The sequence below is a fragment of the Macrotis lagotis genome, chromosome X (genome assembly GCF_037893015.1).
Source record: "Macrotis lagotis isolate mMagLag1 chromosome X, bilby.v1.9.chrom.fasta, whole genome shotgun sequence".
Classification (NCBI taxonomy): Eukaryota; Metazoa; Chordata; class Mammalia; order Peramelemorphia; family Peramelidae; genus Macrotis; species Macrotis lagotis.
Window position 1 is genome coordinate 422,041,762 of NC_133666.1, and position 27,487 is coordinate 422,069,248.

The 27,487-nt window shown below is 33.7% G+C and overlaps 1 protein-coding gene and 1 long non-coding RNA gene across 2 annotated transcripts in view; both read right to left on the reverse strand.

The window, feature by feature from the left end:
- Positions 1-27,487, reverse strand: part of LOC141499209 (uncharacterized) — a 210,266-nt gene that overhangs the window by 101,352 nt on the left and 81,427 nt on the right. The gene's annotated exons all lie outside the window — the stretch shown is intronic.
- The window catches only part of LOC141503389 (uncharacterized), a 28,420-nt gene continuing 20,605 nt past the window's right edge, over positions 19,673-27,487 (reverse strand). Inside the window, exon 3 of the long non-coding RNA XR_012472829.1 lies at positions 19,673-25,738. This is a non-coding gene — a long non-coding RNA (uncharacterized LOC141503389). The remainder of the gene's footprint in view (positions 25,739-27,487) is intronic.

Below are 27,487 nucleotides of genomic sequence, written 5' to 3' on the forward strand. Positions count from 1 at the left end.
CTTTTATTGAATGCAAAAAAAGATTTCAATAAAGAAAAAATATATATTGCATACATTACATTCTAATCCTTTTTCAGGTAAGAGTAACCAAAATGTGCATCTTTGTTACCTTTACAGATAGCATTTTACCAGTGACCATTCAGTAGAATTATGTTCCTTTAAGTGAGGCTACTTAGTTTTAAAGGTAGTTCTGTGCATTATACTACTAAATCACCCCACCATGAACTTAATTTTACAGTTTTAAATGATAAAAACTTTATGACATAGAAAAATACCCTAAATAAAATGCATGAGAATTTCCATATTAATTAGTACTGATTTAGGAATCTCAATCATACAGAGTTCAATATCAATATGCTTTCAAAAGCAATTTTCTTTTGCATAAGTATTCTGTATGTTTTAAGCTTACATTTGATATTGTTCAACAGGTAGGGAAATTATTGACAATTTTCTTTTAAATCAGATTACTTTTGATAGTAAGTAAGAGAGCTGAATGATTTAATAGAGAATTTAGTATACAAAGAAAATAGAAAAAGATGACTGAGGTGCCTACGTACTGTTCTCATCATCACTATCCATTCCAAACTGTTGATACATAGAAAGTTTGCCAGTCAAGTATAAAGGAGTAAAGAATTTCATGAAAAGAACAAAAGACACAAAAAAATATACAAACACAGGGCAGCAACTATCATCAGAATTCCTGTTGCCATCATTGATGCAGCCATGTAATCTTGTTAAATCACAGCAAATCACAGCCTTTTAATCAATTATGCTAAAATGTTAACCAGGTGTCATTATCAGAATTATAATTCTTATTTTTACACTGCTTGCACCTGGCACATTGAAACAAATAAAATAATACGTATTTAAGGTCATATAAAATGTTTAATTATAGCAATTTTCAGTGAAACTTATTAATAATTCTTTCTAATATCTTTTTCGCAAATAAGTTATTTATGGAAAAAACCAAAGCCCATGGATAATCCATTGGACATAGATATGGACTTCAAAGAAAATGAATGTTTGGGGAAGGAAAGCAACACAGAGAATGTTAGCATGGAGTTTTTAAATATAGCAAAAGATATACCATTTCAGAAAGTATATATGTTTAAAACAAATTCAGTTAATTAATAAACAATTATTTAGAAAGATGGCCTGCTAAACTAGTTTGTCTCTGCAAAAAAAAAAGGAAAAAAAATAATTCCTTACACCTTCTGAATTTCAGCAAAGCTTTTCACCGTTACCAGACGCATGGTGGCAGACAGCCAGCTGAATGACTGGTGACTCAATACACAAGTTTCTGTGGACTCCACAGTCTGATAAAGACAAGGGCATCAATTTTAAGTTGTGACAGCCAGCTGGAGCTGTAATCTATTTTTATATAAAACTGGCAAACACCTAGTTATAGCTTCAGAAAAATGTACATTTTATCAATTTTCTATTCCCTTCAATATTGCATATCAAATATATTGCCTATAAATAAGTCATTTCTAATCTTAAGAGTTAAGGCCATTTAAAAATGTAAGCTAAAAACAAGAATTGCAATATAATAGCACATTTAAATAAACCGATACAGAAAATGTTTGAAACATTATTCAAAGTGAGTGTTAGGAACCCCACCTTCCTATTCTCTCATTCAAACTCTAAAGGCAATGCTTGTCCATACCAAAACAAGCCCACGAGTCAAAATTTGACTCTTGGAAATAATATACACAATGAAGCTTTTCTCCCCTAGTCTGGCATATGCAATAACTTACTACTTATTTTTTTTTTTCAAAACAATCTCTTAATGGAAAATACAGACAGGTGAAACAAAGAAACCCATCCAAAATGAAGGCTGAGAGCATCTCTGAAAACATAACAACAGCACATTACTTCCCGTTCTTCTGTCTCAGGATAATTACTGTCCTATGTCTTATTAGAATACATTTCACAAAATTCCATCTTACCCCTCATTATTCAGAGTAATTTTATCTCAATATAAACAGAAGCAACCAGGGATGGACACGAAGAAGCAATGATATCTGAATCCATGAAATTACTAGGATTACCAAAACAAAAGAGGACCAATAAGAATTCCTCACATGCACATGCACCCTAGAATCCATCTAAAAACAATGCTCCCACATGAACATACTTAAAATTTTCCCAATTAATTTTTTCTGGGAGAACATGTTTAATATCAGAAGCTGTACTACAAATGCTATTAACAAAAGCAAGATCAAATTAAACAGATGACATGATTAACAGTATTCATTTCATGCACGGCTGTGCTTTATGGCATCGATAAAGACTGAAAGTAATTACCATGAACTGAAACTCCTCCACTGACCCTGCTTGCTGCTAGCAGCCGTTCACTAGTGATGTTTTACAACAAAGACCAATGCCTTTCTTCCATCAGTGGCTTTCTCTTTCTTTTATGCTACAAGCTAAGCACCTCTACCGTTGCAAGAACACAGTACAGTACCTCTGTATCTATGTCTCTAATGCAGCATAAAGATTACTGTGGAAACCTATCAAACTGGCAAGCAGTAATGTCAACAGCCAATGGGAAAAAGGCACATGTAGAATCTAGCACATGCTCTCTGAGGCTCAGATACTGTCACCACTGCTTAGCAGCCTGGTAATCTAATTATAGCCATTTGCTAGCACAGTGCTATTGGAGCAAAGCACATGAGCAAATTAAATTTTAATAAATTAAACCTCACAGACAAAACAATCATGATTTTGTCATTTGTGTGGCTGTCTCACCTTACAATCTATAAGTGCTTTAAAAGGTGTTTTTCATTCCAACCCAAAAAAACAAAGTGACTAAATCACATGCAATTCAACACCAGCTTGTACAAATTTAATTTATTCTAGTGTTGAAGCTCAAATATAAAATGCATGTTGTATACCTTTAATTATTAACACAATAAAATTATATTCAGGATTGATTTACCTCAATTAGCAATTTGATGCTCACTTGTACAACAACAAATCAATCTTCTTTCTATATTGTTTGAATGCCAAGTAAATTTCTGTCACATTGGAAAAGTTGTAAACATTTCTGAAACTTAAATCATGGACTTTTATATTATTTCAGACAGTTTTAGATGGGTAGGCCCTTGGAGATCATCCAATTCATCTTATAGATGATGATGAAATTGAGATATAGGGAAGTGAAATAACTACAAATAACTCAAACTCCAGGTCTTTTCAGTCTTAAATATAATTCCTTCTATCACTATTTATTAAGCATCTATTCTATGAAAGTATGATACTTTTTCTACTACAACAAGAGTGATTCTGCTTGTACAATTCTGTAACAAAACATTTGTCTAACAAACATAAGCTAACAAAAATATATTAGGAGTTAAGATAAAATCAAAGCACTTTTTTCATTCGATAGAGCAATTACACAATATTCCAATATTGGACTCTTTCTTTGTATTACTTAATTGATTAACTGATGACAGAAAGTTTTTTTCTTTAGGTTTTTTGCAAGGCAATGGGGTTAAGTGGCTTGCCCGGCCATACAACATGGTAATTATTAAGTATCTGAGGCTGGATTTGAACTTGGGTACTCCTGACTCCAGGGTCAGTGCTCTATCCACTATGCCACCTAGCCTTCCCAGAAAGTTTTTTTTTAATTAATGAAAAATTTTAAAGTAAATTATTTTAAAAACAATTCTTTTATTATAAAAAATATCCAATTATTTTTACTATATTCTACATGTACCCCCCCAAGCCTACCAAATTAATGATCTGAGATCAGAGTACCTGGGGCAAGTAAGAAATATCTTAAACTAAGATTACCAAGTATAATTGTACTTTTTTCTTGATTATCAAAAGTCACCTATAAAATTAACATTTCTTATTCCACACCACTTTTTCATTGACAATACCAATCAATTTGTTATTCCTTTTAAGTCTTGGTCACATAAAATTAGAATTTCTAAGCACTAGAACTTTTTTTTTTTACTTTTCTTACTAAACTTAGAGCTTTCATGTTCAAAGGGGCATTATTTGTTCTATAGAATAATCTATCATCAAACTAAGGAGCATTTATTAAACCCTTATTATGTGCCATGAAATACCACTAAGTAAGGATATAAATCCAATCAGAGTCCTAACTCTCAAGAAGTTTATATTCCATAGGGAGAGACAATAAGAACCTATAAATATATTCAAAATATATACAAAGTAATTTTCCCCTTTTGGGGACGTGAGGAAGGAGATACGAGTTGCTGGAGGAATCAAAAGAAACTTCATGCAGAAAAGGTTTCTTGAGTAAAAACTTGGAAGAAAATAGGAATTCTCAAAGACAAAGATGAAGCAAGTATGCATTCCAAAAATGGGGGACAACACAAACATTCAGAGACAAGAAATGATTGGTAGAAATGGCAAAAAGGTCATTGTGAGTGGGTCAGAGCAATAGGGACTAATAACTGATAATCCTAGAGAAGCTGGATTCAGCTTTTGAAAGGTAGCAAAAGTCAAATATAGAATTTTGTACTTGATTCTACTTGGTGTTTACTGAACATATTTTGGAAAAATCACTTTGACATCCGTGTGATGGATGAACTGGAGAGGAGAGACTAAAGCCAAGTAGACAAACTAAAGAGGAGATTATATAAGAAATGTCATGGAGGAACAATCAACAGAGTTGGTAACTGACTAGATATGAAATGAGGGAATGAGGAAAGTAAAAAAAATTCTTAGTTTTCCTTCTTTTATGACTAGAGTTATAGACTCTAATAATGAAGAAAATGCTGACTTTGCTGCATTTCACCCCTCCCTTCAATCTTTTGTACATTAAAGCTATTCTGGAAAAATCAATGACAGGGAAAACATGGCCTCTGAATTTTGTGAAAAAACATAAACCATACAGCTATAAATTCAAGAATAAAAATGTCTAAAAATTCAGGCAACCAAACTAGAACATATAATTGAGACAAATCTATAAAAGAAAATTACTATTCTGTTACTATGGATCAATCATCTATGAAAATTTTCAAAGAGCAGTCATCAGAAGGAGAAATTCCAAGAGGGATTGGCTTCAGTAATTTTGGCCTAAGGCACAACCAAATCAAGGCTGCCAGAATATAGATTAGTAAAACTTCTAGGCATTCATGTTGAAAACATTTTTCCATTCAGTTAAAAAAATGCCAACTTGTAAAGATATCATAAAAGCTACCTTGACAAATATGTCAAGTTTATATTCCATGAATAACTCTGAAGCAACTTTCCAAAAGAGCAGTCTGTGCTTAGACCAAATCTTTAAACCTGCCAAGATTATCAACTTTTGTTTAAAAATAAATACTCTCACCATGCTTTTATCTGTCTCTGCCTCCATCCACTCTGTCCTCATACTCTTTAGGTTCCTATAGTTCTCCTTTAACTTTTATCAACTAATCATAGGATCACAAGTCTCTAGTTGTAAATGACCTCAAATGCCTTATAATTTAAACTAAAAGTCCATCCTAAAATTTTGCCTATAAGGTCCTGGAGGACTTTAACTGCTGTTTCTCTTTCCATTCCATTTAATTCTCTCTAAGGGAAAGCTAGGTGGCATAATGGATAGATTACTGGCCTTAGATTCAGGAGGACAGGATACTGAATCTGACCTCAGACACTTACCACTTGTTAGCTGTATGGGCAAGTCACTAAACCCTGATTGCCCCACATCCAGGACTGTCTCCAGTTAACCTGACTCATATCTGGCCACTGGACCCAGATATCTCTGAAGAAGAAAAAATGAGGCTGGTGACTTAGCACACCATCCCCTCACTCAAATCCAATTCATGCTTGTCATGATATCACATTTCTGATATCATGGTCTTCTTTGAAAATTAAGGACAAACATAATTTTCTCTAATTCATTCTCTTTGCATCCAAATCAGCAAACACTTCAATGTGTATATTTGGCAATAAGGTAATAAGGTGTTCACACAAGATAACTGAGGTAATAAGTAATGAAGGCAACATTTGAACCCAAGTGCTTTATCTCCAAAATCAGTGCTTTGTTTAGAACTTAGAATTATTTTTCTTATATAAATATAAAATTATCTATAAATATATGTTTATAAATAAATATAAAGTTTTCCTATATAATTAGCCATAACAAAGAGCAGGATTCTTAATCTTTTTTGGCCACTCATCCTTTTGGCAATTTAGTGAAGCCTATGAAAAACTCACCTTACATAAAGTTTTTAAATGCATAGAATGAAATATATAGGCTTACAAAATAAAATAATTAATTGAAATGAGGTTATTAAATTATATTAAAAACTACCAAGTTTATGAACTCCAAGTTAGGAATTTCAGATAAAAGAATATAAGTTCTATGAACCATGAACTTTGCATCACTGCTACCACCCAGACCATAAATTATTTTGCACATATTTTGAACATATTTCATATATACTTATAGATTTAATATTGCCTCCCCTTGTAGAATGCAAGCTTCTTGAAAGCAGGGGCAATTCCCTTTTTTTGTCTTTGAATTCTCATTTCCTAACACAGTGTTTGGCATTTAATAGACACAATAAATTGTTGATGATTGTTCCCAAAGTCCCCTGTTCAGGTATATTTTGGGTTAAATAAAGCTTTTAGAGGCAGCTTCAAAACTGAACTACACTGTTTTAGTTAGGAAATGAATTCTAAGTTCAAAAGATTTAATTTATAAGAGATCTCTATCAGTAGAGGGAGTTTCAACAGAGAAAGTTGCTTTACAAAGATGAAATCACAAAACCAAAATGAAACAAAAAAAAGATATTATAGGAGGAATAAGAGAGATCAACAAGTGATTCAAATAGCAGGTAAATGAGTCTAACCATAAAAATTCCTTCAGTGAACATAATCTCACCATCTTCTGCTGTTTTAATATTCATTCTCTCTCTCTCTCTCTCTCTCTCCCTCCCTCCCTCCCTCTCCCCTTCCCCCCCCTTCCCAAACAATACAGATAACATTTCACACACTGACATCCAGCACAGTTTGAAGAATTACTATTTATTATTTATTTCTTCTATCTCTTTCTGTACTGTAAGTTCCCTGAGTAGGGAGCTTATCTTTCACTTCCTTTATCACCCATATAGTGCCCAGTTCAGTGACCTAGACAACACAGTAATTCACTAAATGCTTGATGAATGAGAGAACAAACTAAAAACCATGCAAATGTGCAATTTAGTTATTTTTATTTTTTATTTATTGATGCAAGTATAAATAATTCATCAGTTTGAAGACTAAGTTCCACAGGGCAAAGACTATATTTGCTTAGTTCAATTTATAGCCTCTAGCACAGTACTTAATGGGGTACAACAAATGACTAATAATGGCAACAATATCAACCCACTGTGTACTAAGCAATTAGCTGTTACATTCTTTCATCTATTCTCATCCCTTGTTAGGGTCACCAAGCAATCCTAGTCAGAATAAAGTAAATCCTGTCTTTAAAGACAATTTTGAGATTGTCTCTAAAAGCCTCATTTAATCCAAATTATACCTGGGGAGCAAGAGACTGAAGGAACACTCATCAAACATTTATTAAGTGCCTATTATATACTAGGCACAGGAAGGAAGGGTTCAAAGACAAATGTAACTCTCCCTGCCTTTCAAGAAGCTCAGATTTTATATAGGGAGGCACACTGTAGTGATCCTGAAAAGGATCACTAGGAAATACATCAACGTAGAATTAATCCTTAGAATGTTAAAGAAAGATCATAAAAAGATACCAAAAGAGCTCCAAAATTGCCTCAATTTACAAATACTTGATTACTGTACCAAGAGACAGACAGAAGACAAAGGGATGATTAGTATATAATATATATATATATTTAATATGCATAATATGCAATATAATATTTATTTATATGGCACAACAGCAGAAGATAGTAGATATTGATATTTTCACCTGATTAAAAAAAATCAAAAAGAAGGATTGAAAAAGGCTGGTGCAAGGTGCAATTAATTATGCCAAACCATTTTTTAAAAATCCACCCAAGAAGGAAACCAGAAGCAAAGAAGCACTCAAAAATATTACAAATCTATCAGCATTTATCTTACAAACTATTCCATTATTAATCACATTGGGGTTATTACATTTAGACTCTGACATCTTTTACTTGGAGAAGTAGAACTAGTAATGCAGAAAAGCAATCTGTAAAGTGCAGCTGGAACAGACCAAAAATACATAGGGGGAAAAAAAAATCTATGCTAGAAATTCCATAGTTTTGAAACTACTGATAGTTTAATTTTTAAGATTTCTGAAAGAGGTAAATGGGGGGGGAATATCAAGGTGAGTGAGGCTAGAGAAAACATTAAATTATTTCTAAATTCTAAAAATTAAATCATTTCTAAAATTATCAACCCATACGCTAACTTTTTCTTATCTACAAAAGTCTAGCAAGATCTACTATATTATCAGTTTTGCAAAAAAGGATTCGCAATTGATAGAAAACTAAATGGCTGAAACAGAGTAAAGGGAATATCTAACTCTATAATAATGGTCATTTTAAAATATTTTATGAGAAAATAAGATCTTTAATAAAGATACCTCACTCAGGTATATATAAAGATCATGCAGCATTCATTCACATAACAGATAATTTTTTCATTGATTTTATTATCAATTCAATTCAATAAGAATTTATTAAACACATTTATTAAGTGCCAGGCACTGTGGTAAACACTAGAAATTTAAAAAAAATAGTCCCTGCATTCAAGGATTTAAATATGACTAGAGGAAAAAAATAAAGGCTTAAAACAAATCAAAAACCAGTATGCCATTTTTTTGTGACTATGGCAGGTTAGAAAAAGGGAAAGAGACTGAATATTAATGGTATTCCTTTTCCAAATGCATATATTAGTTGATAACATGATCTGAGTGTAGCAACTCCTAGCTTCTTTAATGAAATTTAAGTTTCGCTTAACAATTAACATAGAAAAAAACCAACTGGATGAAAAATGTTTATTGTACATTGTACAACAAGTAGTTGGAGAGGTTACTGAATTAATCCATCTATACATACATCTTAAAGAGATATCATCAATGGATAATGATCAAAGTCTAGAACTGAATAATAAGGAGAATAAATTTCACTGCATTTCAGAAACTGAACAGCATTTTCAATGATTCCAATATGTTCCTAAGTCAAAAATTCAATACCAGGATTTTTTTTTTCTGGGTAATTTGGCATTATCTGAATCAGGTAACATTACCTCTGAAGTCTGAAAATTGTAGATAATCCAACAACAGTGGATATGTGTATAATGAGAATAGGTTGTAGTGTATTAACAAAACACAAAAGGAGGTATCATAAAAGATAGCTTCTCATAAATATATAATTGGAAAATGAGGAGGACTGCTCAACTATTGGAAACAAGTGATAATACCAATATATTTGCTCCCATGTCAAAAGAAATTTAGAAGAAAGAACTAGAGGATTCTTTCTGAGGAATTTAAATTTCTATATACTGGAATTTCCTTGTGGGTATAATGAATTCTTCAGTTCAAGTTTATTTCTATTCTAACTTGGTCTATTCTTATATCTTACATTTATAATTTGCAAAGATTTTTTTTTCTATTTTCCTCACAAGGACCCTGTGAGGAATAGGGCAAATAGTTTTATTCTTTTCCTATGAGTGGGGGCAGGGTAATACAGTCAGGAAGATAGAGTTGGAACTCTAATCTAGGTCTAATGACTCTAAATGCACTTCTCTACAATGAAATATACTGATTTATTTCTTATCTGATATATAATAATAATTCTATATGAAAATAATCTATAATTTCATCCTTCTGGATAAAATGAAAAGAAATTTATTAGGAGCTTATTTTGTATCACATACTAGGCCCAGCACTGAGGAGAAAAGTAGAAAAAGAAAACAGACAAAGCCCACTGTCAACAAATCCATACCTTTTGCGGGGGGGGGGGGGGGGGGGGCAATGAGTAAAAGAAAAGAGCAGGACTACAGATAGAAAGTCACAGAAAGTCAAAGGATTCAGTAGGGGGACAGATGACAAAACTCAATGATCTTTAGAGTGTACCAGTAGGTCAGATAGCAGGTAGCAAGGGTCCAAATGGTACAGAGTCAGTCCAAATAGTAAGGCCTAGAAAATCACAGTGGCAGGGAAGATGTCAGGATCTGGTAGTCTTTCACATATCCATTTCAAGTTATATAAACTGCCCATCACCCTTGATGGGTTATAGGAAGTAGGGGTTAAAGAAATAGCAAGGCAAGACAGATAACCACACTCTACCCTCCTTCCTGGATGAGTTCTGGACTAGATCTCAAGAGGAGAGCTTGGGGGTTGAGCATAAAGATTAAGATTAATAGTGAAATGGAAAAGAAAGATCATGTAACAAGAAGAATATATTACTTTATTAACCAAATGACTGTACAAATAATTTGAGATTTTGATGCAAAGATTTGTGAAGAAAATGGTTTACTTCATTTCACTTTTAAAAGTGTAATGAATCCTTCATATCAAGTAAATTATTACTTTTTTTAGGGTGTTTTTTTGCAAGGCAATGGGGTTAAGTGGCTTGTCCAAGATCACACAGCTAGGTAATTATTAAGTGTCTGAGACCACATTTGAACTCAGGTACTCCTGACTCCAGGGCCGACGCTCTATCCACTGCACCACCTAGCCACTCCAAGTAAATCATTCCTTAAAATAATTGGCTTAATTCAACCTCTCAGGGATACAATTTAGAAATGCACACATTGCTGTCTTTAGAAAAGAATCTTTTTGATTCATTTGTCCTCCAAGGAATCTCAATTTTATTCAAAGAACAAAGTTTTTTCACTGCAAAGCTAAATAACCTTTCATAGATATTTAACATAAACACTCTATGTAAATCTGGAAGTGTTAACTGAATTTAAAAAAGTTTTTCTCTCACACATTGGGAGATATGTTCTTCTGACAATCAGCTAGCCTTATTCATATAATTTGGTTTATTTAGGCAAATTTCACAAGTGTCTGCTTATCTATACATATTTGAACTATGCCTAGAAAACCCATCATCTAGTTTGGGATTAACCATGTTGGACTGGGAGTCACCAAGGACTTTTGTTTTCATGGTCTGGGGATGCCATGCTGAGCATAATTCTTTCTATTCTTAATTAGAGATGAAACTACCTAGACTTAACATGTTTCACATACTCAATCTTGTACTTCTCCATACTGATGGGGCAATAGTGAACACAAGATGTATCACCTGGTAGAATAAGTAAAAGATCAAGACCAAGAAGAAAAAGAATTTTGAAACCAAAAAAAACTGTGGAAGAACTTTATCACAAAACTTTGTTACTGCTCTGTCTCTAACAGAGGGAGATAGAATTAGAACAAAGAGATAAAACTTTGTTTACAATCTTTGTATCTAAAAGATGCTAAAAGAAGAAATTGTTTCATCTAAGCATGATTAAAATGTTAAGCAATAACTTAGATGAAAACTATAGCTGATAGGCTTATCAATTTTGCAGATGAGAAAAGATGGCACAAAAATGAAAAAGAAATAGTAGACTGGAGGAGAGAATTCAGAGTCCAAAAAGGGATGTAGAACAATGGGGTAAATCTAATATGATGAAATTTTACAGAGATAAATGGAAAATTATGTATCCAGGTGGTAAAAAAAATCAACAAAACAGAAAGAAGCATGCTGTGGTATTAATAGCAAAACCTATAACTAGGGTAGGGGCAAGTAGGTTCTTTCACTAGGGAACAAAAGGTTAAAAGGTAGAGATAACATGCTTTCTCCTCCTGTTTCCAGCAGCTTCACTCTTGATGATATCTTCTCCAACTGGTCCCACCCTTGATGACAACAGCCTTTTCATAGTACCTTTACCTTGGCTACAGGTGCCCTAGCATCCACATCCTTATTTTGGCTAATTCTCAGTAGCATACCAATTTTGGGGTATATTGCAATATGCTTCCTCCCTCTTATGATCATATGCTAGGCAAGTTTTCTAAGACCCATATATTACACTATTCCCTTTGTCTTCCTTGTCAAAGCCCAAAGTTAGTTATGACTGATTAAGAAAATTATAGTATCTATACACAAGAGGAGAAATTGTTCTCCTGTGTACTCCATTAGTTTTAATACATTTGGAATACTGAGCATCACATTTTATACAGGTCAGTGACTAGCCAGAGAGAAACCACAGGAGAGCAACCAAGATGTTAAGAAGATTCATAAACTTATACAGTATGAAGATCAGGTGAATGAACTGAGGATAGCCCTGAGAAAAGACTTGATGAAGGACTGGAGGGAAAAAAAGAAAATGCTAGAGATCTTATATCCTTGGAGGTCTATTAGTAGTATTTAAGAGCAGCCGAAGGAATGGCTAGAAATTTCAGGAAGCTAGATGCTTAGATCAATGTGTAACACAGTGGTCCAAAACTAGAATGGAGAGTTTTGGAAAGTAGCAAGTTCATCACTAGGAGTATGGAGGCAGAGGCTCAGTAACCATAATGTAGGGACATATTTATAAATATATATGTTAGAAGCAGCATAAAATTTTCAAAATTCCTATCTAATGTGCTATATAATTTGGCCTTTGAATTAAGATTAAGATTAGACATAGATCAAGATAGGGGAAATATTTTATAATATATTTATACTTATACGTACAAAATATATTTATAACAATTATATGACATATTTACATTAATATGAAATCCAGATATGAGACTACTTGCATCTGTTTTCCCAACTGGAATACTAGAAATGTTTCAGTTAATTACTGTTCATTAATTATAAGTTATTACTATAGTTTTAAACAGTCCTTTGTCCTTTTTTGCCATCAAATAGCATAATTGACTTATTTTCAATTGAAAGTTTATTTTTAAATTAGATCTTTTTATTCCTGAGGAGTTTTGGAAGATTTTATACATATGTGGAGGAATGTGTTTGGAGTTTTCATTAGTTAATTTGGAGTCTTAGAGATGTCATTAATTTACAGTCCTACAAACTTAGTAAAAACAAAAGCAATACTAAATAATTTTTTTAAATTAGCCAAAAATCTTAATTTTAGCACTTCAGAAATTAGAACTTAAATCTTCATCAAAGAACTTAATTTTAAATACCTGAAAAATGTCTGGTTTTCATTCCAAGTTGTAAGTACTATTACCTTCATTTTCAGATGAGGAAACTGAGGCAGGCAATAGCTAATGTCTTTCCTAAGGCCAGATACTAGGTATCTGAATACTAAATAAGTCTTTCTGGCTGTAAAAATATTATTTTCTCCATTGTGCAACCTAACTGCCTTTTGGCTAACAAAAATAAAATAAATAAATCCAAATCTTCAAGAGAAAGCACTTTCATGTTGAAACAAGAATTGGTTGGCCAATGCATCTTCAGAACAAAGTTAGTGCCTTACTAAAGGGCCATAAGGAGCAGGTGAGGATCAGTAGACTCTCAGTTAGGCACCTATTTCCAAGAAATACAATTAGCTGCAAGTAAAATATTTAGAACAGATTTTTTTTTTTTAATCAGAAGGTTTAACAGGAAACATGACTTAAAAAGCTATTTCAATGAAGATGAATTTGACATCATTTTTTTCATTTTATAAACATGGAATCAAAGGATGATAATGGAGAAATTAATGAAAGCACATATAAGTAAAGATTAGAAAGAAGATAATATTTAATAAATTCAAAAGGCAAATTAATTGTAAATAAAAAGTGAGAGAGATCCAATTAAAATGAGTGAGATCCAATTAAATAATGTTTTTGAGAAATGAGCTCTATTGGAGCAGCTAGGTGGTAGGTGGTTAGAATATTGGGCCTGGAGTCAAAAGCAGCAGAATTCAAATGTGATCTCAGATGAATGAGAGAGAGAGAGAGAGAGAGAGAGAGAGAGAGAGAGAGAGAGAGAGAGAGAGGGAGAATATAAGAGATACACTGCATCACTTAAAAGTTTTGTTTTGCTTTAGTTTACTTGCTTTTATTTTCCTAAAAATGGAAGAAGTAGCACTTGGTATACAGCATAGTAGGAAAATAAAAACTATATGAGAACAAGAAAGAAACCTTGGATAATCCAAAGTACACAAAAAGGAAATTTCTAAAAACAGTCCTAGTTAAAAAGCACTTTCTAGGGGTAGTTGGGGGTAGTTGGGTGGTTTCATGGACTAACACTAGAGTCAGAAGGACCTGAATTCAAATCCAGCCTCAGGACATTTGATATTTACTACGTGACCTTGGGCAAGTCAGTTAACACCATTGCCTCACAAAAAAAAAAAAAAGGATCTTCTTTCCATGCTAGCTAATATATCAGTATCTCCATGGCTCACTTACCAGTTCCTTGACTCTCTCATATTTGGGTTCAATAAGCCTGAAAACTATGAATGAAAAATAGACATCTTAAATCAGTTGCTGGAAAAATCTAGAGATTTCCTATGTAATTCTTTGCTCCAAAAATCTAATTTCTCCCGAAAAAGAAAATTTATCCATTGCTAATAAAATTGCTAAAAATTAGGTTTCTGCAATTTTAAAGTTTGCAAAGCACATATACATAAATTCATTAGAAACTCATATCAATCTTGTGAGATCAATATTTTAGGTATCATTCCCATTTTACAGAAAGGAAACTGAGCATCAAAGATAGTCAAGGATCCATACTTAGTTCCATAGTTTCTAAAGCCTCTAAGTATCAAAAGCAGGATTTAAATCCAGGTCTTTCTTATTTTAAGCCAAACTTTCTCTCCACTAAGAAAGTCCCTCAAGAAAATAAGACAAACTCTCTATCATTCCAATTTAGCAACTTCAGCTTCAGACACTTCAAAATTCACAAAATATAGTCTGGTATAGAGAACTTTCTTGGTCATAGCAACAGTTTTGACAACTACTCTTTACTTCTCAGGGAAACAGATTAAACCTTTTAAAAAGCTTCTTTAATGATCCAAAATGTAAGGATGTAATCAAGATGTCAGGTATACAATGCATGCTCCCACCCCCTAGACTACCAAGGGTTGGGTAGTGAGTACTTTTTTCACTAATGCTACTTAGTGTCATTTACTCCTATTACAGAATATTTCAGTGACATTAATTTAAAAGCCTTCCATAATATCCAACCCACAAAAGGTGTGTGGGTTAGATTTAAATTTTAGGGAAAAAAAAACAACAAAAACAAAACGCACATCATGTTCTGTCCCTTATAAAAGGAATTTAAATCTTCATTAAGAAGTCTGTTTGGCAACAGCTCAGTACAGTGGATAGTGCACTGAACCTGGAGTAAGGAAGATCTGAATTCACTTACATGCAGCTCTGGACAAGTCACTTGACTACAATCCCCTCCCTATTCCCTGAGGAGGAGGAGAAAAAGAAGAGTAAGCTTATCTGCAATGGAATTAAAATATCATTAACCAAATGAAAGAATTGACACGGCAGAGATCATAAGAGCCATTTACACCTAAGAACTTGGGAACTGATTGTGTGACATAGGAGACATTAGCACAGGACCACTCAGCATGGTATGCCCTCATCAAACAAGGTACTGTGCTCTTACAAGCAAAGTAGAATTGTAGTTGCACAAAATTATTGCAAAATGGATAAATTTAGAGAATCTATCACAAAGGTTTATGTGGACTCTTTGTGCCTGACCTTTGCTAGAGCAATCTGAGCTTATATTGGTATGATCAGTCACAGTTGGTCACACTGTAACATGACTCGAACATAGTGATATCATTTTGGTCATCTTTCAGAATGAAGCACAACCAACCAACCATTCAGCTCTGACATCTGAGATTTAAATAACACAGTGAAATGACTCAGGAAGATTCATCAAGGTGAATTAATGTTCTTCAAATTCCCTTTCGACTTTAATACTTTAATACCAATATACAACATACCCTCTGATCCAGCAATACCACTACTAGGTCTGTATCCCAAAGAGATCAGGAAAAAATTAAAAAACCCATGTGTACAAAAATATTTATAGTAGCTTTTTTCATAGTGGCAAAGAATTGGAAATTGAGGAGATGCTCATCAATTGGAGAATGACTTAAACTGTGGTATATGAATATGATAGAACACTATTGTTATATATGAAATTATGAGGGACAGGATTTCAGAACAGCCTTGAAAAATTTGCATGAACTAAAGCAGAATGAAGTGACCAGAATCAGAAGAACATTGTACACACTAACAGCAACACTCGGTGATGATAACTGTGATGAACTTGTTCGTTTCAACTGCACAATAATCAAAGACAATTTTAAAAGACTATTGATGGAAAATACCATCCATATCCAGAAAAGGAACTGTGGAGTTTAAATACAGATCAGTTATTTTTAAAAGTTTCTTAGGTATTATATTTTTTCCTCTAATAGTTTTTCAATTTCTGTTTGAAGCTTCTTTCACAACATAATTAATATAGATCTATGTTTATTACAGTTAAGCACATATAGGTTATATGACAATCTTTCTTTCAGGGAGAGAGGGAAGGGAAGGGATGGAAGAAGAAAAATTCAAAGTCCTGCAAAAGATTTGATTGTTGAAAAGTATCATATCATTACAAGTAGTTGGAAAAATAAATAAAATAATTTTTAAAAAGAAATGATTAAAAAAACCTAATGCATAAGATCAAAGTGAAATCAGGAATTTTCCCCAAGAGAAAATGTTTGTTATCATTCAGCTTTTATTTAGAGTGGGAAAATGCCCTATAAAAAGTAAACATCTACAAAAATGATCTTCAAATATTAACAAAGAGACTTCTAGAACATTCTTGAGACCGTTTTTAAGGACAATCAACTGTGATTCATTTACAACACTGATCCTGCAACTGTATTACTTTGTTGGAGGAAAATGGTTATGGAGAGGCAGAGGGGCTTAATGGATGAGAAAGCCAGCCTAAGAATCAGAAGATCTGGATTCAAGGTCTGTCTATTAACTAGGCTGACTGTATGACCAAGAGCAAGACATCCAACCTCTTAGTGTCCCAGACAACTCTCTAAGCAGATATACTATCAATGGGACTAGTAGATGCTGCTCACTAAGAGTTCCTTAAACCAATGAAATCACAGGTTCATAAAAAGAAAATGTTAAATTCAAATAAAACTGTTGATAAAAGATGGAAATTTATTTTATATCTTAAAACTCTTCCGATATATTTGTTTTCAGAGTCTTAGTTCCTTGTTCCACTGAGGATAGAAAACTTTTTAGTAACATGGTTTTTGTTGTGGAGAAGAAATACTGAAACTTTCATACCTTCATCAATTATAAATATAACAACATCACATCTTCCATTTGGAACATAATTTTGAATCTCACAAAACAACAATAACAACAAAATTCACTATTCTCCCAACTCTCCCTACCCTTCAGCCTCATTCAATAAATTTTCAAGGCTGGTTTATTCTGCTTCTGGATAATCTCTCCTATTTCTTAACTTCTCTTCAATTAGGTGGCACAGTGGATAGAGAATTGAGATCCTAGTTAGGAAGACCTAAATTCCAATTCAGCATCATACTAGATGGGTGACTCTAAATAGTCACTACCTTGGTTTCCTCAACTGTAAAATGGGGATAATAACACCTATCTGGCAGGATTTTTATGAGGATCTAATGAGATAATATTTATAATCCTTAGTCCTTCCCATCTCTTTCATTCTCATTGTGGTCTATCCTAACCTAACAATTTAACAACTGATTCCCTTCTCTAGGACTCCTTCCCTTTCATCCTATATGTATAACTGTTCATCTTTCTTATCAATAACTTTAAAAACATCAGACTATAATATTTTTGCTTATAATATTTAAGTTTCTCCACTGGATTTCATTTTCAGAACATCTGCCTTGTATTCCCAATATTCTAATCGTCACTGTACCATCTGATTCATTATTCCTGGAAAATTCTAGACATATTTCACATTGCTCTCTATTCCTTAGCAATCTCACCAGATGTAGCAGTTGTATCCTATTTTTCCCTTGCACCCTATCCTTTCTGGTTCTGGAATTATGACCAAATCAATTCAGCCTTTGTTCTTAGAAAGGATGTATCAATCATTTGTGAGCCTTTCTGGCTCACAGTACCAGTCTATATTCACTAGTTTCCTCGTCAGCATTATTTGTTTTTCTTTATCTCCCTATTTAATAAGCAGTACTTAGTAAACAGTAAGCATTTAATAAATATTCACTGAGTTCCTGACAATGATAAATAGGAGCCATTGGAATTCATTTAGCAAGAACAGGCATAGACTGACACTTACAATTTATAAAAAATCAACACAGAAATTTAGTGGAAGATGAACTAAAGTGGGGAAGAGTCTTGAGGTGAGAAGAATAGTTAGAAGGCTGCTGTCGAGATGAGCAGTGATTAGGGTCTGAATGAGAGTGAGAGAAGTAAATATATTAGACATGTTGTGAAGATGGAAATGACAAGATCTGGCAAAGAATAAAATACTGAGGAAGTTGTTGACATTGAGATAGAGAATCTATAAATAAAGGAAGATGGTGGTACTCTCAGAAGGATAGGGAAGTTTGAAGAGGAAAGGTTTTGGGGAGAAAGATAATGAGAATATGATAAGATTGAGATGCCTATAGAACTTATAGAAAGCAACTAGTTATTTGGTACTATATAATTTGGCTGAGAGACTATGGTTGTCTGTAATACATCTAAGAAGTCATCTGTATGCATATGATATGGAACCCATGGAGGTTGATGAGGACATTATGTGGGATAGTCTGGAGCAAAAAAACAAAAGGCCCATGAAAAGGCTCTGAGAAACATCCATTGCTAATGGGAATGAAATGGATAAAGAAACCATAAAGGAGAACAAAAAAGACTGGTGAAGAATCCAGTCAATCAAAAAGTCTTGATTATACTTATCAAGGATGTCACCTAAATTATAAGTCTTGGTGACTGGGAGTCTGGATGATTGAGAGGATGATGCTCCTTTGATGAGTGTTTCTTTGACAGGTAGGAGGAGAATCAGGAAAGAACAATGTCATGAAGCCATAGGAAAGTGAATTAAGGAGGTGATTAAGAGAAACAAATGATGAAGAAAGGGCAGGAAGAGTGAATGTTGAAAAAGGTTATTAGATCTGGCAAGTAAAAAAAATCTCTGGTACCTCTGGAGAAGGTAATTTCAATTGAAAGATGAAGTTGAAAGGTAGATAGTAGACTTCAGAAGAGAGTGAGTAGAAGAGATACAGAGAGCAGATTTATTCCTAAGGGGCAAGAGATATAAGATAATGGCTAGTGGAAGAGCAGGATCAAATGAGAATACCTTTTGTTTGTTTCCTTTTATTCCCTTTTTTAAATGATGGGGGCATATTTGTAGGGATATTAGAAGAGATGGGGAAATAAGGGGGAATAGGACTATAGAGTAGGCAGCCTTGGTAGGGAGTGGGTTAAGGAATAAGCATTTATAAAATGTAGTGCTAAATGATGTACAAATGTTATTTCATTTGATCCTTATAGCAACTCTTTCAGATAAGTTCTGTAATCAACCCCATTTAATTATTGAAGAAACTGAGTCTATCTGAAGCTAAGTGACTTCTATAGAGTCACACAGCTAATGTCTGAGGCTGGATTTGAATTGAAGCCTTCGTGACCAGAGGCTGTGTACTTTATCAACTGTGCACACCCAGGTGCTTCTAGAAAATATGAGAGTATATGTGTATATTATATATATATATATATATATATATATATATATATATATATATATATGGAGAGAGAGAGAGAGAGGAGAAAATGGACTCATACTCCCAGTATGAGCAAATATACTGCTGTTGGAGGAAAATTCATGAATCCCTGAGATCACATATTCATTTAAATATCTGAGAATGATAAACTACCATATGTAATATGATATGTTAAGTGTAAAAAAGTAACAAACTTAGATTAAGGTTGGAAATCAAAATTTATTTATTATTTCTTTTAGGTTTTTGCAAGGCAATGGGGTTAAGTGGCTTACCCAAGGCCACACATCTAGGTAATTATTAAGTTTCTGAGGCCAGATTTGAACTCACAGACTCCTGACTCCAGGGCCAGTGCTCTATCCACTGTACCACCTAGCCATGCCCCCTTGGAAATCAAAATTTAGAAGAAAAATATCCCTGGACTGAGAAAGAACATGGCCTCTCTCACTCTCCAGAAGTGACTGGCCTGTGATTTACCTGCAGAAAGTGGCCTGCCTCTTTTTTCCAGAAGTGACCCTTGTTTCAGTAGATAATAATTTCTTCTTGATCTCTGAGAGAAATGGTCAGGAAAGGTCATGAGTTGAACATTAAGTGACTATTATGAAATATTCAACTCAAGATAAAGCTTTTCTTTTTTTTTTAAGAGTCCAACAAATATGATTCAAATTATCCTGGAGTAGTGAGATATGAAAGAATATGGAGTAACTATGTCATTTTGGACATGGTTCTTCTAAACATGCCTATGTTGAATTAATAAAAAACTTTTTCATGGGACGGCTAGGTGGCGTAGTGGATAAGGCACCGGCCTTGGAGTCAGGTGTACCTGGGTTCAAATCTGGTCTCAGACACTTAATAATTACCTAGCTGTGTGGCCTTGGGCAAGCCACTTAACCCCATTTGCCTTGCAAAAAACCCAAAAATAAATAAATAAATAGATAGATAGATAGATAGATAGATAGATAAAATAAAATAAAAAACTGTTTCAGGGCAGAGTATGGTAGCATCTTTTTCCTCTTTGACAACACTTAACAGGTGCTTAATTCTTGTTGGATTGAACTGAAATAATACTTCTTTAATCAATCCACAAGCATGTAGGGGTGTATTATATGCCAGATAAAAATAAAGGACCTAGTTCTTAGCTTTAATTGAGATTTGATATAGTAAAAGAAGTGGGAGAACACTGTCAAATTATTTTTTAAAGGATAACAAATTAACAGGATAGATAATTCAATGAAATTCTAAATTGGTATTTGCCTAGATATTTTAGGGTAGATAAAAGTATTTCTTTTTCTTTTATGACAATTAAAATGCTTTTAAAATAAAGTTATCATATGATCAATGAGTACAAGTAACAAAGCATGTTTCAATTGTCCTAATAATTATGTACTTTACAGAATGGCAAGAGTTTTTTGTAGGGAGAGGAAAAGAAGGGGGACTGAACCTATAATTTTATTGGCATAGGAAACATCACCCTAATGCAACTAATCTGCAATTCATAGTGGTAGACTGGGGTCCAGGTTATTGAGGAGCTAGGTGACTTGTTTACAAAACAATTCTTCAAAGTGAATTCCACAAAAGGTTAATAATGATAATGTCCTAGTCCTGTGAAACTTAGCAAGTTCATGACCTAAATGTAACATTTAAACAATTTTAAATTTCTAATCCATTTATAGGATAGTGATATTTTGTATTTAAATAAAAAAATTCATTCACTCATTCACTAAGATAAGAATAATATGTATGTGCCTGTATTGCCTATTATATAAGAACAAATATAAAAAGACAATAGTCTACCCCAAGATCAAATGCTATGATGACAGAAGAAGCTCAGAGCATAATTTTTCTCCAGGTAGAACCTTTGAGTCTCAGAATCTCTCCCATGGAAGTAACTTCAGAGGTCACCCAAATCTAAGTAGTGCCACCCCGTTATAATTTCTCTGAGAGGCAATCATCTGCCTGCCTCTTGAAAAAACTCTAGCAATGGGAATGCTATTTTCTCCCACCAAGACTTCCCATTCCACTTTTGCCCAGTTGGAAATGAATTCCAATTGAATGCATCTTTCACATTTTGTTCCTAGTTCTTGGCCTCTGAGGCAGAATAAATCTAATGCCTCTTCCATACTATAATGTACTATTGTTGTTTATCCTCCATTTTCAAAAAGGACAACTTCCTAAAGACATTTCCCTTAACCTCTTCTCCAGGATATATAACCTCTAGTTCCTTTAAACTATTCTCATTTGCCATGCCTTACCAAGGGCCCCCTCACCAGTCATTTAACCTCCCTAAGAAGAAAATAAGCATTTATATAACCAGGCACTTATAGTTTTTTAAACAAATATTTCATTTGATCTTCACAACAACCCTGAGAAGTAGTTGCTGATATTATCCACATTTTATAGTGCAGCAACCTGGGGCAACCAGAGGCTAAGTGACTTGTCCAAGGTCACACGGCTAATTTAATGGAGGTCTTCCTGAATCTAGGTAAAGTGCTCTTTCCATTAAATCAACAGTTGCCCCAAATTCTTAACTGTAAGATGGAGAGGGTCAGAGGAAATAGATTCTAAAGTTCATTCTAGCTCTAAATCTATGAACATATAAATTGTAATCCTCCACAAATATGCTCCAATTTGTCACTGCCCTTAAAATGTTAAGCCAAAGACATCAAAAAATCTCATTTCCCTTATTCTGGATGTCAGACTTTTTTGGATGCAGGCTAAGACATCTTTGACTGCCAAAACACACAGCTGATATAGTGAATTTGTAATCCACTAAAACCCTGAGGACATTTTCAAAAGAATTGCAATCGATCCAAATCTTCCCTATACATGCAAATGATTGAGGTTAACATCAGAGTAGATCTTAAAAAAAAAACAACTCTGGTAGGGAAATATAGGAGGATCTAAAACATAAGAATAAATAAAAGAAAGCAGGAAGTCACATCCAACAAGAAGAACCTGGGAGGAAACTGCCAGGAATGGAGGGATTTCAAATCAGGAAGGTCTGTAGATCAGGAGGTTATCTATCAGAAGGTTAGTGAAAGATCATTATGTCTGATGCAATTTGCCTCCATAGAGCTCCTCCATTTTACTATAGCTTAAAATATTCCTCATTCATATAGACTATGCATCTTAAAAAAAAATGAGGCAACTGGGGTTAAGTGTGACTTGTGCAGGATTATGCAGTTAGTAAGTGCCTGTGGCTGGATTTGAAGTCTGGTCCTCTTGACCCAGAATAAGTCTTCTATCTATCCACTGTGCCACCCACTTGCCCTAGGGCTCTGCCTTTTGTTATGGGGAAATCATCTTGCCTACTGTGAGGATGAAGTCAAGAATGATCACTTCATATTATGCAATCAACTTCTTTCAGAAGTGGGAGTGAAAATGGCTTACTTTGATCAGACAATTTGCCTTTGCCATCGTTTAGTCCAATACCCTCATTTTACAGATAAGAAAAATGAAGTTGAGATGTTAAATGACTTGTATGTTTTATTAGTCAGGGCAAACTGCTGCTGACATTCCAGTGTAAAAACGCCTTTCTTTCCCTCTTAAAATATGGGAGTGAAAAATTTAACTAAATAATGTTTGGTTGACTGTGATATTTTAAATAATTAAAATTTTAGCATTGCTTTCGGATGGGCCAAAGATAGTCCATCTAAGCTTACCAAACCCACAATAGCAATGAGTATTATGTAGGACTTGAATCAGCAAGTCATATTCTACCTTAGTTTTAATTTCCTTATGTGTAAAATTGGTGTAAGAATAGCATTTGCCTTACACAGTTCATAGGATTAAATGAGATAATATATATAAAGTCCTTTATAAACTTTAAATATATAAATCATTAATGCTAGCTATGTAGCTATGAATTAGTTCAAGCTTTGCTTTAAGATAATATAAGTTAATGTCTGTACTTTACTATCAAGCATACAAGCTCTAAGTCATTACCTTGGAAAATTACTACAAATTTTATTTCAAGCATTTTTCATCAGTATAGATGATTTTCCTTCTTATTTTTGCCTTTCCAAATCATAAGTGACTTTTCAGAAATCAATTGCTGATAATCTATCCATATAAGGAAAAGAATTTTCAAACCTAAGAGCATGGATGAGAAGACTAAATTTTAGGATGACGATGGGGGGGAAAGGAGGCAAGAAGAGGAAGAAAATATGGGTTCTAGCAAAGCAGCAAAATACTGTATGTGGATCTTCAATAAGAAGAACATGCAAAATGGTATGTATTTGTTGATGAAGTAAAAGGAGTGGGGAGAAAAATGGTAATTCATTAGGGCCTTTCCTCTATTAATTATTTCTATTTAATCCTGAATATATTTTGCTTTCTATATATTTGTTTGCATGCTCTCTCCCCTATTAGACTGTGAGCTCCTTGAGGGTAGAAGCTGTGTTTTTGCCTCTTTTTGTATCTCTAGAACTTAGCTCATTGTCTGACACATTGGGCACTTAATAAATGGTTTTTGGTTGATTGGCTGTTGCTCAAGGTTTCCTGAAATTTATTCAGCTTTTTGCATTGTGATTATGAGGATGGTAACATTACCTATGACCCAAGGTTGTAAAAGTTGAAAATGAGATAATATTTATAAAGCATTTTGTAAATTTTAAGCATTATATAAATTCCATTATTTTTATTATTGTTGTTGCTGAGTAAGGGGAAATTTATTTAAAATTTACTTTGGTGGACAGTTGTGTTCCTTATGCTTGGTTTTCAGCTGTGAAAGAAGCTTCAAAACTAGAAGGGCTAGGGCCCATGCTATCTTTCATAACAATAGCAACAATAACATATATTTACTAAGTGACAGGCATTATTAGATTATTATCTCATTTAATCCTCACAATAGCCCATTTTACAGATGAGGAAACTGAAGAAGCTAGAGATTAAATAACTTGCCAAGGATCACACAGACAGTAAAAATGTCTGAGACTGGATTTGAACTAAGGTCTTCTTGACTCAAGACCCAGAGCTGATGCTCTGCAATTAGAAAAAAATACAAGGAAGATGAGGCTTAATTGCTCTGCCTCCATACTCCAAGAGAGAAGCAAGGGTGCCAACCAGTTCTTGCTCCTCCATGGTGCTTAATCTGGTGGGAGTCTCATTCATAGGACAAAATGACAATGAACAAAAACAAAATTGCAGAAATACTACCAACTCACTAGGTATCAGTCAAACTAACGGCTGCTTTCTCTTGCAACACAATGATGTCCATTATCAGTTCTCCCTGCTCACTCCCACTTGGCTGATTCAGTTGATTTTATTTTTCTCTTTGGAAATGGTTCTATACATCAAGTACCATCTGGTCTCTGGGGGCTTGTTTGATCTTTCCCTCTTCAGTGGAAATTTAAATGTAGTGAAGCTCAGGGCCGGCAGAGGGCGATGGCTGCTCTCCTCTGGTAGATAGTTGGTCTAAGGTTCCCAGGACATAACAAGGAGCTGGGTTTGTTTTCATGGAAGTGAACTCACCCTTCAGCCATTGTATAAATGTGGCTTTAAATCAAACTGTAATTAGATTTTGCAGCACTTAACAAAACTCCTCTGTTACTTTTCTTTCTAAGCCCAAGACAGGAAATAAAGGCACTGTATTTCTATCCCTCCATCCCAATTATTATGCTTCATTTTTAAGCATTCTGGTCTACCTTAAGCCTGCAACGTATACATATATATATATAGTTAAATCCGGGGTTTGAAAGATAGCTGCTCTATTCACCTAGCTGTGGATCCTAGATTATTTAAAGATACCATACAACTATCTATTAAAATGTCAAAGAAAATGTAGGGGGATTATTAAAACTAATATTAGTAATGTAAAACAAGAAGTCAGTGGGGAAGTGGATAACAAATTAATATTTACTATAATAACAACAACAATAATAATAATAATGCCACAATCTATCATAGTACTTTAAAAATCCATAAAGCACTTTGCTCACAGCTCTAGAATAATAAATTTGATTACTTGTCAAAAGGGCAAAAAATAAGAAATCTTCTGCTACAAACCTCAGAAAAACTATATTGCCATTTTCCTCATTTTCATTCTCTTATCCATAGGTATTCAATATTATATAAATCTTATTATATCATTCACTTCAGAATTTCTCTCCTAGATGAAAATAAAATAAAAATTATTTAGGTTTCAAGAATCTACATTAATATTTGTAATGGAATTAGTTGTTATTTTAATTTCCAGAAAGTTCTATTAAAACTGAAAAATTGGAAAGACACTTTTTGGAATTTGCTGATAGTTAACCTTAATTTATACTTCTCTTTTCTAAACTTTTCTAAACAAACTAAGAACCATGGATAACCCATGGAAATTTATACAAATACATTTATATATGTATATGTATATGTATATACATATATATATATATACACACATATGTGTCAAGTAAAAAATAACTACAAGAAAATTGCTATTAATCTACCTTAGACCATCTTTTAAAAACTATAAGTAAATAACATTTAATAATATAGAATTGGTGCTGAGCACATGATATCATGGGTAGACAAATAGCTCTCAAATGAGGAAGCTCTTCCCATACAGATTAGTTTAGTAGCACAGTGGATAGAACACTGAGCCTGTAGTCAAGGAGACATGAGTTCAGATTTAGTCTCAGACATTCTTCTTAGCTATATGACCCTCTGCAGGACACTTAACCTCTGTTTGCCCTAGTTTCTTCAACTGTAAAATGAGAATAATAAGAGTACCTACTTGCCAGGATTGTTATGAGGATAAAATGAGATTATGTTTGCAAGGTTTCAAGAACATGATAGAGAAATGCTTATTTCCTTCCTTCTCTGATTCCCTGTAATTTAGAAGCTTAGATTGAGAGGTTCAAAATAAAGATTATTTCAGCCTCTAAATTGTAGCTCAAACTGTAAGATTCATAAATCCAAATAAAATCAGAATAAAATCACTAGCATACTGATGCTTTTTAATAAGACAGAACTATATAAATAGTCCATTGTATATTGCTGAAATGTAAGAAAATTCCCCTTGTGAAGTTTCTGTCCCCAAACCTGAGATGTGACAGTGTTTATCCTCACTTGCAATAACAGGTGTTAATGCTGATAAATCTAGAAACATGAGCATGGCTTATGTTTGGTTTGACAATAGCCAGATGCAATGCTCTACTTTTAGAGTCTTTCATTTGGCCAGCATCTCAATAGGTCCAAAAGATATCTTTTCAAAAATCACTTAAGAACACAGTAGATGCCTTTCATTTCAGAAGGGCAGTAGAAAATGTCATATTCTGTTTTAAAAAATGTCAATACAGAGGGTGAAATGCCAGAATATATACCTTCATTTTTCATGTTTGCATGAGGAGCATGGATTCTTAAATATAAAATAAAATGCAATCTTTCCAATAAGAAAAAGGAGTAAATAAAATAAAACAATAACAATAATAACAAATGGTATACCTATTCAAATTAGCTCTCATTTGATTTCATAGGTTCAAATATCAACTTTTTGAAGATGATTCCCAGAACCATCCCTCCAGTTCTAGTAACTGTCCTGAACTACTGTGGTGCATTACCATTTGCTTTTTGGATGTTTCTAAATGGCTAACCCAAAGTCATCTCAAACTCAACTGAATTGTCAAAAATGGAATTAATTTTCTTTTCTCCCCAAACCTCTGGCATTCTGACCTTCCCTATTATTCTTGGATGTGCCACTGTATGGCTAGTTATCCAAGACCACAACAACTTGGTGTCATCCTCAACTACTCACTGTCACCCTACATACTGAATCTATTATCAAATGGTATTTCTGTATTCACAATATCTCTGCTCTATGTCCCCCTTCTTCCAATTCACTCAACTACCATCCTAGATCAGCAGCAGAACT